The sequence below is a fragment of the Pagrus pagrus genome (assembly GCF_965226575.1).
Source record: "Pagrus pagrus genome assembly, chromosome: 10".
NCBI classification, from domain to species: Eukaryota; Metazoa; Chordata; class Actinopteri; order Spariformes; family Sparidae; genus Pagrus; species Pagrus pagrus.
In genome coordinates this window covers 27,094,910-27,112,359 of record NC_140194.1, presented here as the reverse complement: position 1 = coordinate 27,112,359, position 17,450 = coordinate 27,094,910, and the positions used below count along the sequence as shown (strand labels likewise).

The following is a 17,450-nucleotide window of genomic DNA, read 5'->3' as shown; positions in this document are numbered from 1 at the left end:
CATTAACCTATACCTGTCAGTATCAGAGCTGGGAACATTACATCTGCACTTCTACAGCAAATTCTCACCACATTGAAGGTACACCAGTAAAACTTTCACCTTTTTATTTCATATTATTAGTGAAAGCACTTCAATGCAGGGGTGTAGCACACAATTCTCCATGGGCCCCTCCCCACATCCACAGCTATTCATTCCCGTATCTTTGTGAGCCTTCCTCACCTGAGATCCATGTATACTCACTCTCCCTGGTTCCCTCAGTCCTATGTAAATGTGTATTACTATTACAAACAGTGCATTAAAAAGAAGTATAGAAAGAATCAATGTTGTGGTATACACCATGTTAGGGGTTAATCCACCAAAGGCAGAGAGAAGTTGCCTTTTTTGTCTCACTTACTGCAAAGGTACAATATGAAGACTGGCCACAGTTGGTGGCTACAAGGAGTAGCTTCTAGCTGTAGCTACTAGCTTCTTTTAGCTGGTTGGCTCAGTTAGCCGTGCAGTCTGCCAGGAGCCGGGCAACTGAACCAGCAGCCTCTGAATGAACACAGCTGGACTGGGGCCTAGTACGTCCTCTGAGACCGTCAGGTTTGACAACAGGGCTATGACTCCAGGGACAACAAAGGCATCAGGAGCTCTATCTTTCGCAAGTATCATTGCTAGTTTGGAAACCAATGCAGTTGTCGTTTTCACAGCTAGCACTATTTACACGTTGTGTAAATAGCATATACACTTACACCCCTCTGTGCGCCCCCGGGCGTGTTGGTCTTAAAGTCAGGTGTGATCGTGCACATTGATGGCACATTGCTATCTACCTCACTCCAAACTATTTTACTGTATGAATATGGACTGTGTGTGTGACTTTCTGATATGTACACAAAACCTTAATTACCATGAAATACTGACAGATCCTGTTTTTTTGACAACCTGAGAATGCTGCACCTTTAAATAACCGAGCCCTCCAACCTTCTCCGTCTTGCAGACGTGTCCTGTTGTGTTATTAACTCCCAGAGACTGACTCAGAGCCTGAGGGCTGACAGCAGGAGGCTGCACTGTAGACATGCAACACAGAAGGATCTGAGAAAGAAAATCATCATTACAGGAACCAACACTGGCACATTCCTGGTGTTTTGAAGGTTACAGCTATTGAGCAGTGAAAAAGAGCTGCTGATAAGAGTTAAAATAATGTGTAAATGTCTCTTCTCTTAGTCTCTTGAAAGCTACAACAGCAGCTATTGTTGTAATGGCCAGCCTCCTGCAACAACAGTGATCATTGATTATAGTGGGCACCAAGTATGGGATTGTGTGTTTATTGTGTGTAGAACATGTGCTGACGTATTCGTTGTGCATGAATGCGTATGTGTTACATGTATGTGTGTTTGTCTAGTCTCCATGTAAAGACAGAGGGTATACGGTTTCTGTCCTTGGGCTGTGTTTGTGCACAGGCTCATTGTGAGTGCTGCAGGACGTCACTATCATGGCCGCTTCGTATCAACTTCAAGACTCGACTGAAACCATGACCTCAGCCTGTCGTGGAATTACTGAGTCAACATCTGCGCGTATGAGTTGCAATTAAAAAGCAAAGTGGGATCTGAAACACCACAAACAGAGCAGTCTGGATCTGTTTTCACATGATAAGTTCAAGGTCAAGATGGGGTCAAGCATGTTCCAGCTTTGAGGCCGAAAAAGCACTTCAGCTCAGCTTATGTTGTCTTATGTGATAAGCTTGAGTTTTTGGTAACAGATGGACAAAATCCTTGTGCAGACCTCTCAGTGTGGATGGCTGTATATGAGTTGTGATTTATACTGAGCTCTGTGGTCGTGGTGTAAACTGCAGCTGAGCTCTGTATTGTCTCTGCCTGTAATGAAAGCTTTGCTCAAGACTGTGTTTACTGACTGCAGATTACAGTTAGCGCCTGCTGACTAGTCAGCATACAGCGGCTTCATAGTCGCTGTGGGAAGAGAGGGGAGGGATGGAGTGCATGGAAAAAGGGGACAAGAGAGAGAGAGAGAGAAAATCATGAGACAGAGAGAGGACCTTGGCAGTGCAGAGCAGAGTACAATTAAAATTCTGGTCTGGTCACAGGCTCACACTGTGGGCCAGTATTTGCTATGATAAGGGACCTGCTCGACTACAGCCTCTTTGCCATGCATGTCAGGTAACACAGATGACAACTCTGTAATGTACTGTTTTTAAACGCATGGCTACGACCCATGGATACTGGGTGAAATTAACCCACACGGCAGCCATTTACCTCCAGCACCAATCTCAGGGTGGGAAGCGTAAATGTTGTACGCTGTGTTCCAGGTTGAAGTCATATGAATGTGCAATGGGTGGTAAAAATCCGAAGGGACATTGGGCCACATTTCGAGGTTAAACAGTATATTTTGTAACCCCTTAGCTAACATCAGACAACGGCTAACGTTAGCATTCGACCTCTTCCTAGCTAACATTACTTTACACAACCTTTTGATTACGCAAAATGATAGGAAAGGCGTAAACTAATTCTAAAAATATCAACACACACCTTGGAGACGTTTATTTAAGCCTGGAAGTGAAACACTGGATGTCATCAAACCACAATGTTAGCTAGGAAGTGGTTGAATGCTAATGTTAGCTAATGGGTTATCAAATATGTTGTTTCATCATGAAATAAGGCCCGATGTCCCTCCAGATTTTAATTATTGATCATCTTTTTAGTTGCTGGTCAATCAGAAAGCAGTGAAATGACAACAATTTGTCAGATTTTTCATGGTATACAACTTGCAACCTGGAACAAAGCAACGTAACGTTATCCCAGCATTAGAGCTTCCTGCCCTGACATCTGAGGAAAACGGCTGCCGTGTGAATATGTTCTATTGCATCAGTGCTATATGGATGTTGGTCAGTTTTTAACCCAGTGATTGTTAGTGATGATGGCAGAAACTCAAACAGAAAATACAGCATATATGCACGCACACAGTTTGGAAGAAACATTCACAGAGCCTGTATGTAAATTGGATTAACCTTGATCTGTGTCTCAAACTATGCCATGTTATGCCCTTGAATTTGAGTGAATTGGGCCTGGAAAGTCTTTGAATGGCACTTGAATTTGATGTTTGAGAAGCTGAGGAAACCCTGTTTATATTATGAGCAGGAGAGTGTCATGAAGTTTGTCAGCCACTCACATGACCGAACAAATGCCCAGTGATGAAGTGCAGAAAAAACCTGACTCATGAATATAATATAATACAAATTTCCCCTGGAGAAAGCATGTCGACTCGAGTTTCATCTGTCGAGTGTTACTATTACATAACTGGACCTGTGACGTATCTGAAACAAATCCATTATCATAACTAATGAAGGTTTGTAATGAGTTTAACATGCAGACTGAAAAGGTTCTCTGAGGCATTTTCTCTCAGCCAACGTGAGTTCGCTTGTGTGCTGTAGATAAAGGGAAATGAACCAAACCATCATGCCTGGGCAGAGTATAACCTTGTGGTAAGATGTAATTCAAATTATTAAACCCTCTAATTCCATGGATTTGGAGGCAATTACCCATTTCCATGCTCTGTTGTGTCTGGCATGTTTTTACTCTGCCAGCGTATTAACTTACAGTACAGCAGGCTTGTTGGTTGATCCTATTAAATTAAGATTAGGTCATATTAAGATTACTGTCTGAAGAAAGGGGAAACAGTACGAGTGAAACAGGAATCCAGCATATTTCTTACCAGTGAAGAGAACAGCATATGTTTAATCTTTGATCAGGGCCTGAATGAGCAGAGCTAACACCTTTGCTAACTGTTTTTTCCTGTACATGTGTGAGAAGACCTCATGGCCTGTTGGATGCAGGGTTTTAAGTCCTGTCCTGTGTGTACACTATATGTTGGCTATTTGTATGCATATAAACACAGAACTGAAGTGGACATTTGAGATGGCCTGCCTGGTCTGAGTATCTGAGTATGCAATAATATAGTTTCTTTTCTCACCAAGCTGTGCTGTTCTCCCATATAATAATGTGACGTGCTTGGTCATATCTTAGGTAACAGGGCTCTGCATTCTCATAATGGCCAGGACAGGAAGAAAATCTGGTTGCCATGGTAACTTGATCAAGTTTAAAGCCTTGTTTGTGTCAGCCCAAGGGTAAGTGCAGTGATCTGAGGCAGGCTGCCAGTCAGGGATTGGTTGGTTAAGTTGAGTCCTTGAAAGTCCTTAGTCATGAAAATTGGCTTAAATTTTCACAAAGTCACACACACACACACACACCAAACTCCACAGTGCGAACTGCTGCGAGGTATTTGTGCTGTGTGTCTTACTTTTGTATTGATTTATTAAAATTATAAATGGAGAGCTCTTCAGTACGTTACACATTAAGTGCTGCCTGCTCGTAGAAGTCCAGAGAGTGCTTCAGAAAACAACAATGACCACTCAAGGCTGCCCTGCTCTTACTGTGTTCCCTGAGAGACGCAGATTTGATTAGTGAATTACAGTCTGTACATCCTGTTTGTCTTCCAGCTGAACTATGGAGGGACTCATTTTCCTGAGGAGTACACTGTAGTGACGTCACCTCTTTTTTTCTATTTTAATATTGGTAAGTAGCATCTTCATAAGAGATACTGTGCTGTGGCAAAGACAGGAGAAGAAGATATTGTACTCGAGGACATTAATCGCTGCTCAGCACGAGTAGCACTCAGAGCTGATCCAATTCAGACGCCGACAGCAGTTCACCTTTGACCCTTAAACACCCCGAGTCGTTGCGGTCACATACTTAGGCCAGGAGCGTCTGTGTGGCTAAGGGTCAGGGACATAGGGTCACAGTCATCACCTTTGACCCTTTTAACTTCTAGGAACGGATTTATAGCGTAACATGCTAGCAGTTCAAGGACACAGTAAATGCCCAGCAGTGTGAGAAGTGGGCCCAGCGTGGCCGCACCCTGACCGCTGCTGCTCTTTCAGTCCTGGTCTGAGGTCTCCTAAACACATCCAGTTAAATTTAGACTGGCTCAGACTGACCACAGACACAGCCAGACCTCCTGAAATCTGACCTCACTGTCTGCCCTTTCTCTCCTCTGCCTCTGCCGGCCGTTGTGTTTTCACTCAAAGGCTTTTGTTCACTGTCCTTGACTCCTCTGCCGGACCCCCTACCACCACACACACAAACACCTCTCTGTCTCTCCATCGCTCCCTCTACCCATCAGGCTCAGGGGCAGCTGACTGGAGCTGATTTACGTAGTGTTTGCACAGGGTTAGTGCTCTCCGTTCTGGAGGAAATTAAATGTTCAAGTTACAGCACTGGCTGGATTCATGTGACCTAAAATACTGATGTGGTTCTGGGAAGACCTTTTTCAATCCTACTTGTTTGGACTGGGAGGGTTCATATATCAATCTCTGGGTTGAAACAATGGTTTTCTTTATGAAAGCTGGACACATTGTGCCTGCCTCATGCATTTGTTACAGTGATTGTTACCTCGATTCACCCACTAATCCTCTGATGCCTGGTTCTTACACTAATGACTAAGCAGCAAGAAAACAAGGTAATCACATGATTCTGTTACTGGCAAGTTCAGCTGATTGATTAGTTCAATACGTATACCTCTAATTTCCTCATTCTTTAGACACTGTGGTGTAATATGATGAACTAAAAAATATACCCATTAATTGAATTATGAAAAGTTTTTTTAGCCATGTTAGCAGCATAGCTAGGCTATATGGATGGCAAAGTCAGTCTATCAGTCAGTTTACCACTTTGGTCAAGACCAAAATATCTTAACAACTAGTCGACGGATTGCAATGAAATGAATTTATTTTTCCAAGAAAATGAATCTTAAAGCTGATGAAAGCCATATATTTATTCTAAAATGGTAAAAGTGTGAAATAGCTCTATAGTCCAACAGTGATCAAGGTTAAAGAGTGTTTGGTCAGTAACCCATGAGTCCCCTCCTCCTGCTCATGCAGTAAAAGAGAAAATACATTTTATAGTGTCCCTGCCCACTTTATCCAATCAGGAGGGAGAAATCCAGGTGGCTCCTTCTGCTCGTCAACACATAGAGAGCAGGAGCCTCCTGTTTGCTGCTACAGTATGTCTGCCGATTATCACTCCTAGTTAATATGATGATGGCGTAGAAAGGAGGGAGGGGATTGCTAACTAACTGCAAAACTGACAATGCTTTAATGGCTTGATGATGATCCCATGTCATTTACTCTAGCACCACCAGTAGGTCAGCCTTTTCCTTATCCTCTGAAATATCCACCAACCCAACTATACTTGGAGTTGGGTGCTAATTAGCAAACAAAAGCCATGCTACCACACTGTAGGGTAGTGGACATTCTGAGCATTATGTACCTGCTAAACATCTGCGCGTTAGCGTTGTCTTTGTAAGCATGTCAGCATGTTGTGTTTTACTCAATATATATTAATAGATTCATATATATATATATATATATATATATATATATATATATTAATATCAATATATATTAATACAAATACCATTATATTAGAGATAGTCAGATTTCGGTTTTAATGTTCTTTAGAAAAACAAATCAAGACTCCACCTATAGGAGGAATACTGTTTGCAAATGGAAATTGTCAGATCCTGTAGGAGTAACGCTGTTCTGCAGTAGCACCCCTGCTCTGTCTCCCTCTCGCTCCCCGTCTGCAGCCCAGTGCTCAGTGGCCTGTAACAGGTTCCTGATGGCAGGCCATAAACATGATGAGATCCCCCATTAGTATCACTTCTCTCATCATCACCTCCACCTTTTCATGCTCACTGTAGCAGTAAGACGGCAGAGCGAATATGTAGGCAAGACTTTATGGAATTGGGGTAAAAAGCCAATGACAGCCTCAATATGGGATCCTATCTGACATGACAGTCTCCATGTCTGGGACTCATTTACTGTGGCCTGTGTGCTGTCATACTGTGTCAGTCCCTTGAGAGAAGCTGGCTGAACTTACAGTCTGACATTATTCAGACCAACATGCAGGCACAAACATGTAGTCATAGACTCTGCTCCACCAAGATCTAATACTTAAACTGTGTGAGCTCATATTTGTTTTATGGTTTCACTGACAGCTTCATTTGATTGAGTTTATTCACTTGTATGGTCTCAGAGTGCTTCACAGACTGAGGTAATATCAATATTTCTATTGTCTTTCTCCCAACATATGTTCCCAAAGGAAGTTTAAAAGAAAGGAAATATAAAGGAAGCTTTTGGAAAGCATCTAGTGACCTCAGAAAGTCTAGTATTATTGACTTCTATTACGTGAATAACACCTTTATGTGTGCAGTGACTGCTGGCTGAAGAGAACCAGATGGCTCTGGAGACAGTGGTGCATGTTTTATTAATAATTAATGAAGCTCACTGCCCAGTTACAGCATTAAAAGAAAAATGGCTGCATAATGCAGAGCTCTGGATGGTTTGGGCCACGACATTTGCGCTACATTCTGATCAGTTCAGACAGACTCTGTACTACAGTAGACGGGGAGAGGAGAGGAATCAAAAGCAGATGGAATTCTGGAAGACACATATTAAACACAGCAGAGCAGCTATTTGTCTTAGATCCATTAAATCCTCTTTAAAGGTTTTTGATATTAACGGTGATTCATGGGGAGGATTTTTTGCTGCAGTTGTCATTTTAATCCCACATGATATTTTGTTTCAAAATTGATTTAAAGGTGCACTATGTAGTTTTGGGGGAAAACCTTTAGTCAGAAGAGAAAGATCTTCATTAATATATAACTGCTGTGAACTCTATGTAATGATGACACACCCAAAGATGACAAGTGTCTGGATTTGTATCCATCAGAGCAAAGACTTCAAATCCATTTGCGCTCATCAGGAAATGAAGGGTACACATGCACACAAACACCTCTGCATTTGCACTGTAAAGCAACGTGGGCAAAAATACATTTAAAAACCGCTGCAGAGATGGCCATCAACTTCAAGAGCTGTGTCCACGCAGGATTAGTGAGACATATTTTTGAGTTGCTCAATACCTTGCAAAGGACGCAACATAAGTCATCAGCTTAGAAAACACATACATCAAATTATCCAATAACAAGAGCATTTCTCATCTCTGGCAGAACTGGACCAACCCCAGACCGTTACACAACAGTCTGGACGACAAGCCTGGACCATGATTACTCATGTCAACGTAGGGAACGAGCATGAAATTGACAGAGACCTACTTTCCCTCAAACAGGGTGTAAAACACCCGAGCTCTCTTTCTGAAATCTTCTATTGCCTCAATGAACATGGAAAGCTTTTTTTCCCCTCTTTCACTCAACAGCTAAATGATGCTTTCATCGCTGCTGTTCTGGTGCCAAGTTTTTCCTCAGCTTTCAAGTCTGTAAAACGCTTGTAAAAAGTATGACAGCGGGACGCTTATCATTATGCAATTATGGCACATAGGCTGCTCAGCACATGGCCATGGTGCTATGGGAGCTTTTGTGTTTTTATCCCTGTAGAAGCTGCACTTAAAGGTAAAATGTGCAGCATTAATGTAATCTCTTCATTCAGGAAATACGTTAAGGTCATGTACTTGTTATCGGCCCTTGGAATGTATGTCTCAGCGACCAAACGCTCTATTGTTTTATTGTTTGAATGTTTGCCTTTGCTTGCAATATTAATCTCACTGTGAATAGTAGCAGTTATGCATTTGTCTAGTTTCTGCACAGTTATAAATAGCTCCCAGCAGCCCCTGTAGGAGAAGTTGAAGTGTGGTAGGCCAGCAGGTCAAGCTGCCACATATGGGGGCTCTCGTATGTCTGGTAACACTTGTGTTATTTATGCATCCCTTGGCAGTTTGGAGTGCCGGAGTGCATTTTAGTGGCAGCAGCAGCAGCATCGCAGTTGACAGTGGGAGGGACAGCTGAAGCAGAGATCTCAGATCAGCAGGCCAGAAGTCCTTTAAGTCTGTAAGCCAGTCAAGTAGAATCATCCTTGACTGTCTAATAGCTCAACCCCACCTTAAAATGATGCCCATTGTGTCTGTGTGTGCTCGCAGGCGGCCTGAGTGAGGATCCCTCCCATTTGGGAACCGGTGGGCGTGTGACATCATCTCCCCCCCTCCCGCTCCATCCCTCCCGCCCCATCCCTCCCTCCTTTACTTTCGTGCGTCAGACCAATCAGCGCGCAGGGAGAGACGGTCACATGAGAATCCCCCCCAGTCTTGGTTACCATGGCAACGAGCACTGGTCCAGGCAGCATCTTGCTGTGGTGAGAAGAGAGGGGGAGAAGGCGGGAGGAGAGGCAGAAAGAGACGAGGGGAGAAGGGAGAGGAACAAATCCTAGCCGGAGGACTACCTTTTTAGAGCTCCAGCTTGTGCCTGTCTTCTGTCTGTACAGTGAGTACTTTACCTTTGTCATCCTCTTCCATTAGCTCCCTCACAGCTGAATGAATGGAGATTTGATGCAGCCCATTGTCATCTGGATTTGTCAATGTGATACGCCGGATGCCTTTGAAGATTTCTGGAATGACATCACGTGTAATTCCTTTGTTATATTGGGAATGTGTGCAGCTGGCCTTACCTTAGACAACCCTTTGTCTGCACGCTTCAGTCAGCTTCCTCCACTGAGCCCCAGTGAATGGCTGATGACAAACACCAGTTTGCGAACAGAGGCGTGGTGGGAACCAAGTTGCTCAATGCAATTAGAGGCAGTTTCATAATGTGGCGAAACTCTCTCTGATGTATTGAGATCCAACTGCGAGGCATTCTTCTCCAAACTCCTCATCTCTGTCCTTTTTTTAACTTCACTGTAAGTCCTCCAAGTCTGTCTTCGTTTTTCTCTCATTTTCACACATGCACACCCGGTTGACATCCCGCATCCCCCTGTGGTTTGTTTAATTAGCGAATCCGTGCGAATCCAACTAGGGCAGCTTGTTCTGATTGGAGACCTCATATTAATGTCCTTGTGGTGGTGGAGGCAGAGGGCTTTCCTGGCTGCAAGTCCTCTTGAACCTCATGTCTGTATCGCAATAATATAAGATGTGATGCAATGTTGATGTTTTCAGTTACATAAGAAAGAGCCACATTGTTATTGTGCACATAATCTTTATTGCGTAAATGTCTTTTCATATTTCTCTATTTAATAATAAAGTTAAGAAATCCATGTTTTGAGTTACAAGAAATTATAGAGCTATTATGCACTTACACAGGTATGCGGCTACACAGAGCCCAATTCACCGTGCGCTACAGGAGGAAGTGAGAAGTTTAATGTTTTTTTTTTATACCACCCTAAAAGAAAGCATTACGTAAGCCCCATAATAAGCAAGTCTGGAGCTACACTAATGATTATTTCATTTTCCAGCAAGGACAGACAGTGCCTGTGAACGTGCAGCACAGTACTTATTTGAGGCAAATAACATTTCACTGCAGAACCAACCCTCCATGACCTAACCATAATAATCGGGGTAGTATCTAACTTCATATTGTGCCTAATTCAATACATGCTGCTGTATCACTTCTCTTATTTCTGATTCTGTTAAAACAGCCTTTACCCTCTAATAGAAAGTTATAGAATGTTTTGCACTGACAACTTTTTAAAATAACTTGTCAATGTTATGCAGTGCTGAATGTACCAAAATGTCGCAGCTCTGATCCTTGTGGCTCTATTCAACTTGAAGTTTACACAGCATAGTTCTGAGGTATTTAAAATGCTGTGCGCATATGTTTGCTCTCAAAAACAAGCCACACAGGCCTATCTGTCCATTGACAGGAGGTGACAGGACGGTGTCCGCCTTGCTGATAGTAGCAGAAGGGTTCCTCCTTCCAGCACAGCCTTGTAAGGGCTCAGTAGAGATTACATAAAAAAAGCCTCCTTCTGATCAAAGAGGATGAGGTTTATCTTCAGTATACACATTTTGAGATTGAACTTTTTTTTTGCAAGCTTGTGATCCAGTTGTTTGCAGTGGCACACTTGAAGCACAATGGCATGTCATTGACCTTTCCTTTGAATTAACCAAGACAGTAGAATAATAATTAGAGCCTTTAAGAGGTTCTTTTGATTAGCAGTCACGATTGCTCAGCCGTTTAGGTACACAGTATCTTTTTGTAGTGCGAGTATAAGTCTCTGGTTGTGTTGTGATTGAGACAGAACAAAGCACTGTATCAGCGATGCATATTTCCATCCGTGGGAAGCTGCCAGACTCACTATACTGTTTTCCATGTGATGTCTTGCCATTTGAAAGCGATTGTTTGAAACTTATAATTTTCCTGAGTTGTAATCTTAAGTGGTTTTCCTCTAAGGCAAACTTCAGCCTGTCTGAAACCACGGCCGCACAGTCCATGTCTATGCTTTGTTAGAAAACAAACAATTGGGCTTTTGGTATTCAACAGGAATTATAATTTTTGAGTTTCCATGGACACTGGCAGACAGACACAACACACTCACTGAGACTGAGGAATTACATCCATAAGCCTTAAAACTGCTGGGTGTTACAGAAACTGTGCTTCTTGATTTACTCTGATAACTCAATCAGACAAATCAGCAACAATGTAGGGTCAGGGGCACTTTTATTTCAGTCAAAACACAACTGTTGTGGAGTGACGTTTAAAGGTCCAAAGTGTTGGATTAATTGTGGATTACAAACTAAACACCGCTTGTCTCAATGCCCCGCTGCTAGAAACACAAAAAACTCTGTTTATACAAACACTGTTTAGTTTGTCTGTTCTGGTCTACTGTAGAATCATGGTAAAACATGGAGGACCCGCTCCTTCTGTAGATATAAAAGGCTCATTCTAAGGTAACAAATAAGACAATTCCTGGTTTCAGGGGATAATAGGCTTACATTAATTATTAATTATGAATATCATTTTCCATTTTAACGCCTAAATACCCTTAAATCCTACTCACTGGACCTTTAAGTAAACACCTTTATAGAGTTTCATCTTATTGAAATCAACTTGATTGTTGACACTTCTGTGCAAACACCATTATTAGTAATAAATATGAATCATTAAGCTCCCTTTGGGGCTATCAGTTTTTGGTAGTTACCTGTCTAAAAGTCTAATGTCAAGTCAAGTCAGTATTTATTTACAGCGCGTTATCACATACGCGGTGTCAAGGAATATTTTACACTAAATGAGAATTCCTATAAAATCTCTGCACTTCGGCTACCATGTAAAATCCCGCCCGCCTCTCCCTGTTGTGTAAAGCAGGGGTAATGTTTCTGACACCATGTGAACGCAGCAGCACTGCTGCGTCACGTTGGAAAAGACCAATCGGATTAAACTGAGTTAAAACACGCAGGCTCACTCCAAGGAGTACCGGGGGTTCCTCGCCTTACATTTTGAAATAAATCCAGATAAATCATAACATAACATAGTTTAGCGTCAGTATACCACCACGTGTTTTGATGTCCTGTTAACCCAGCATGTATTACAGTTAAATTAACAAACTTACGTTGTTCCGGTAATGTGTTCTTATTTATGGACTTGCTCGCTCCCCCCTCCTTGTCGCCGCTACGGTCTCGACCGATCCCTCTCTGTCAGTTTCAACTTGCGCCTTCTCCTCTGCTGTGTGGCTCCCTGCTCTGGCCTTAACGAGCATTACCCACTTAAATAATACACCGATACTGAGGCGTTTACGGGCAAATCTGGACCTACACACGGATATGGACTCGTTCCCGCCATGTACGGGTGGATTATAAACACGATTGAGGAGGTAAGAAGGGGTGTCCCTCCCGATCGCTTCACAAACACGGTGCATTTTTGAACGTTACCCTTGGATATCCGCGGACTGCACCTCTGCACGTTTGGGAATGTCACGGTCTGCTGGTTTTAATACAGCAGCTAACGATTTAACTACGAGGCCCTGTTTTAAATCTGATGCTTTTATCTGCATTAAACATGCCCATCGCTGTAATGGTGCATCAGTGGTCATCCGGCAACCCTGTTGTTTATCAGTTATGTCTCAGCCCGGTGCTGATCGGAACTGGACAGCCTGTGGAATGTGGTGGATGGTGGCAGAATTCACTCCCAGACTCTTATTTTGAAATTTCCTCATTTGTTATAGCGTAAAAGCCGGTGTACCTTGTAAGTTTATCTATTTTATACTGAGAAATATCACGTGTACAGGCTATTATTGGCTTTGCAATGGCACATAATAACACAGATATGCCTTATTCATACCAGCAGCTTGACACCCAGGTATGTGAAGATGCTGGTGGGTGTGTGATGATGTTTTGTAATAACACAGTCACAACTGAGCTGGAAACAATCAGTTAATTACATGTACTTGAATTGACCCTCAGGAGTTAATACCTGTTGTTATGGTGTAATTGTCTCTTTTTTACATGCTCATTTTTAAATCACACAAATACAATAGTAGAGAACAACACAAATACTTTAAAGGTTGTGTTAAAAGTAGATGTTTGGATCTGCTCTGCATCTGTTAGAGGTAGTGTAGTAACATTTCCAGTCCAGTGTGACCTTGACAGTTTTCTTGTGTAATTTCTCTCCGGTGTGTTCATTGAAGACATAAAACAGGATGCCTTTTTAATTTTTTAGCTTCTTTTACTCTCAAACTGAATTATGCACATGGTCCTGTTCAGTGTTTTTTTTTTATGCACAGCATCACACACCAACACGTGATTTCTCATGATGTCACGATTCCCAAGAAGTCGATCCAGTTCTCCTCTCGGCGCCTACTGATGAGTGCTTTTATGCGATGCGTCTGTTGTTGCTCCTTTTGACTGACTGCACCGTGACCTCAGCTACCATAACAATGCTCTAACTCCAGCTGACCCAGATTGGACCGTACATCAACACACAGTGACAGGAATCAGTCTGTGGCTAAATGGATTGAGTCCTGATCTGACAGGACAGAGACTCCTGTTTCCTGTCTCAGCGGAGTGACGGAGAAGTTGTTTTATTGATTAGTGATATTGACCTTCGTTGCGTGTCATCCACCTCCTTTTAAGCTTGTGGCAGCTTCGGTGCAAGACTCCGGACATCTTCTCTGAAGTCGCAGAGTGTTGCAGCCAGGGCAGGCAGACGTTAATTGGGATGAGCTGCATGTTCTATCATAACTCACAGTTTCTCTCTTAAGAGATCAGGATGTGGACGAGAGGAGGAGGAGGATGTTTGTTTGGTGGTTGACTAAGCACAAGAAAGAACTGATGAAGGCTGTTGTCTACCAGTCGGGCTTTCTTGAGAAGTAACCTGAAGTGTGCAGGAGAGCTGCAATGAGTTGTCAAGATGTTGGATGGAAATTGTGATGACATTTCCACATTTTATAGACTAGATGATTAATCACTCCACTGTGAAAATATTTGACTAATTAATCGATAATAATAAGTGTGCAGCGTCCCCTGCATCACTGGTTGTTAACTGAGATGGAAGGACATTTTCCTGTTGACAGACAGTTGTGCTTTTGTGGAATCGGTCAGACTTGCATCAAATCTTTTAAAGCTTTTAAAATCTTTATTTGAAAATGACTCTACTTTTTCTCTACCTTTATTACAAATGGAATGGATATCAGAGGCATCGTATGAAAAGAAAAAACACCTCTCCAATCACAATTAAGTGTTATATATTATCCTGAGACGATAGAAATGTGTTGATTATTTCTCGTCAATGTGAAGTATCTTGACATCACATGTACTCAAATGTTCCATGTTGAAACAGATGAAAAATGAAGTGTGATAAAAGATTTTGTCCATTCCTAGTTTTAGTTTTTCCGTGTAAAAAAGGACATTGATGCTGCTCTGGATGCTGCCATTAATTCATAACGATTAGTCAGGCCTCTTTCTATTAGTGCATGTTCAGTATTAATGTCAGGCACACCCCTGTGTTCTATCCCACTCTTTTCTCTTGCTTGGAGTGGAGCCATCTTATGGAGGCAGAACACTAATAAATTGCCTTTTCCTTGTGACAAAGCTGACTCACTCACTATCCCGAATCTCCCGCAGCTGCCCAGCATAATATTCATGAGGCAGATTTGATATTAAAGCTTGTTTGATTAATAACATCACCAACCACTGCATCCATGAAAGGTAGTGTAGTGCAAAAAGTGAAGCTCAGACCCTCGCTGAAAGAGAGAGTGACTTCCTCTCTAGCTCTGACCCCCCGCGACCCAACAAAGTACCATAGACCTGGTAAGCACTGTCAGATGAAAGGGCAGAGGGAAGGAAGTCCTCTGATGGCAGCGCCCGCTGTGTCATGAGCAGCTGCATCCCAACTGTCAGGTTCTGCCTCAGGTCTGTTGCTGTGGTTGACTCATCATCACAAGCTTGCGGGCCCCCTTTCGATCCCAAACCAACATGCATATTGTAGCAGGACTCGTCCACAGTGAGTCCTTAAAAGGAGAGATGTCTGTAACTAGATGCTAATGGCATGTTGTTAACTGTCTGGGGTTGACGTTCTGCAGTAAGCACTTACTGTAAGGAAATCAGCGCATTTGAAGGACAATTGCCATGTTACCCCGGCTTCAACTGTGTCCTGCACTAAATGAGGTCATTAGCATATTCCTGAGTGTTGAGTCAGACAGACATTGTAAAGCCAAATAGCCTGGAAGAAGGCATTAAGATACCATTAAGGTTATTAAGTTACTGTTTTCAGAATAAATAAAGAACTCAAAGCTTGAAAGCATAAAATCAAGACTGACGTGTGAGACGTTTGTAGAATTCGTATCGGCCACCGTTCTCCTTCCTCACTACCAATAAATGTTTTAACATAGAAACGTGGTATTATGTGTATCGGATTTGGAGGACTAACAGCAAAGCCACTTGTTGAAGTTGCATGACGACTAAGTATGGCCCCAGTCCACTTGCTTTGGTGATTTCTCACAGCTCTGGATTAAAGTCTTACGTCTTGGCTGTTGCTTCTACCTTGCAGGTCAGAAGTGGGCCAGTGTGACAAATGCATTCCTGAGGCCAGGCCAACGAGACTGTTTACCTTTTACCAGTCTGCCGCTGACCCTTGAACACTATAGCAGAGGCGCGCATTCTAACTTTCCCCTCGTGCAAAGTCATTGTTTCCAGCTTAGCAATTTCAAACTGTTTTCCTAGTATGGTTGTAAAACAGTGTTGTAGAAAGTTGTCTTACTAGATGACTCATGAATCGCATCCTGTACGTGATATCTGTCACGTCTCCAATCAGCATTCCAATGAACACTCATCATCCAAATGATATTGTAGGTTAATGGTTCCATGGAACTTGCTTTATTGTCATCTGCTGCCAATTTCATTAAGGAGGCTGCTACCTTTTAGATCTTTATAGGCGCACTAATAGATATTCTTTTATTACCGATTGATTAATGACTGTGTGAAGAAACCACAAAGACATATCACCCAGCTCTGTTCTCCAGAACAAGCTCATTGAATGTGCTCATATTTGTGGTTGAACGGTGAACTGAACACACCCGTATGCAACTAATCAATGTGAACATGAGACTTGCTAACTTCCACGACAGTTAATGACACTCATGCACTGTTTTAAGGAACCTGGCTGTAAATGAAGGAGGGTAATGTTTCATACATAGCAGTGTTATTATGGATCCCACTGCTTTTCTTGAAACGACTGATCAGTTGACAAGTCCTGAACACAGCCTCTGATCGGTGAACATACTCAACCCAAGGCATCATAGGATTGCCAGAGGACGGCTAACGACAACAATAACTGTTTTCCACATGGAAAATGGACAAGTAAATACAAGGGATTTATCATTATGGATTTATTTATGTATTTAAGTCTCCAAAAAGACACTGCAGTTCAAGGCTAACTCACGAACATGCAACTTTCCAGGGATATTTAATATGTTGTATATGGCATAATTCCACTTGTGTAGAAGAATATGGAAGAAATGAACCTGTTCAGTTTTTGGGACTTGAACTATGAATGTGAACTTTTTCATTTTAAGCTGTGTCAATTGAACTTTGAGCTAGCTCTTGTTAAGAGTGAACGTGCGCAATACTGCTTCACGGAGGTATCTAGTCTTTTTTTAATCATATTTTTAGCTAACATTGTTAACAACTGTACACTACCATCTCAGCACCAAACAGCAGACTGACAAAGTTGGCGACCAGCTGGTGAATATAGTGGAGATTTTAGCAGCTAAAGAGTTAGTTAGCAGTTGGAGGAGACCAAAACAAAGGTAAAATGAGAGGGAATATTGGATTTATATTTGTGTTCCCAGTGTGGAATCAAACTGGAGATTCTACGGTTAGGTAGGACGCGTCTTAACCACCAGGCTACCAAAACTCTTACCCATTACCATACCAAACCTATACCTAAAGTTAGCCATGTCAAACCTTACACATGTTGAAGCCATTTCTTGGTTTATATCCAAATCCAACCATTTGTTACATAAACAAATCACTTAATGTAAACCTCATACATTGACTTAAAAAGTCTTTCAGTAATATCTTCACATAACCACTCAACTTAGCTCAGCCTGCCTCTGCTACCTATGCTTGGAAGTTAGTCAACATCATTCAGCACCACCCCACCTGCTGATGCCTGAACTCTGG

General features: G+C 42.3%; 1 protein-coding gene across 5 annotated transcripts in view; it reads left to right on the top strand.

Moving 5' to 3' along the window:
* Positions 1-12,456: 12,456 nt before the first annotated feature.
* Positions 12,457-17,450, top strand: part of mical3a (microtubule associated monooxygenase, calponin and LIM domain containing 3a) — a 70,843-nt gene continuing 65,849 nt past the window's right edge. For 4 of the 5 annotated variants that reach the window (XM_084365146.1, XM_084365143.1, XM_084365144.1 and 1 more), the window contains exon 1: positions 12,461-12,643. The gene's annotated coding sequence lies outside the window, so the exon portion shown is untranslated. Of the gene's footprint in view, positions 12,644-17,450 lie in introns of all 5 variants that reach the window. The other variant, XM_084365145.1, reaches the window with a different exon arrangement.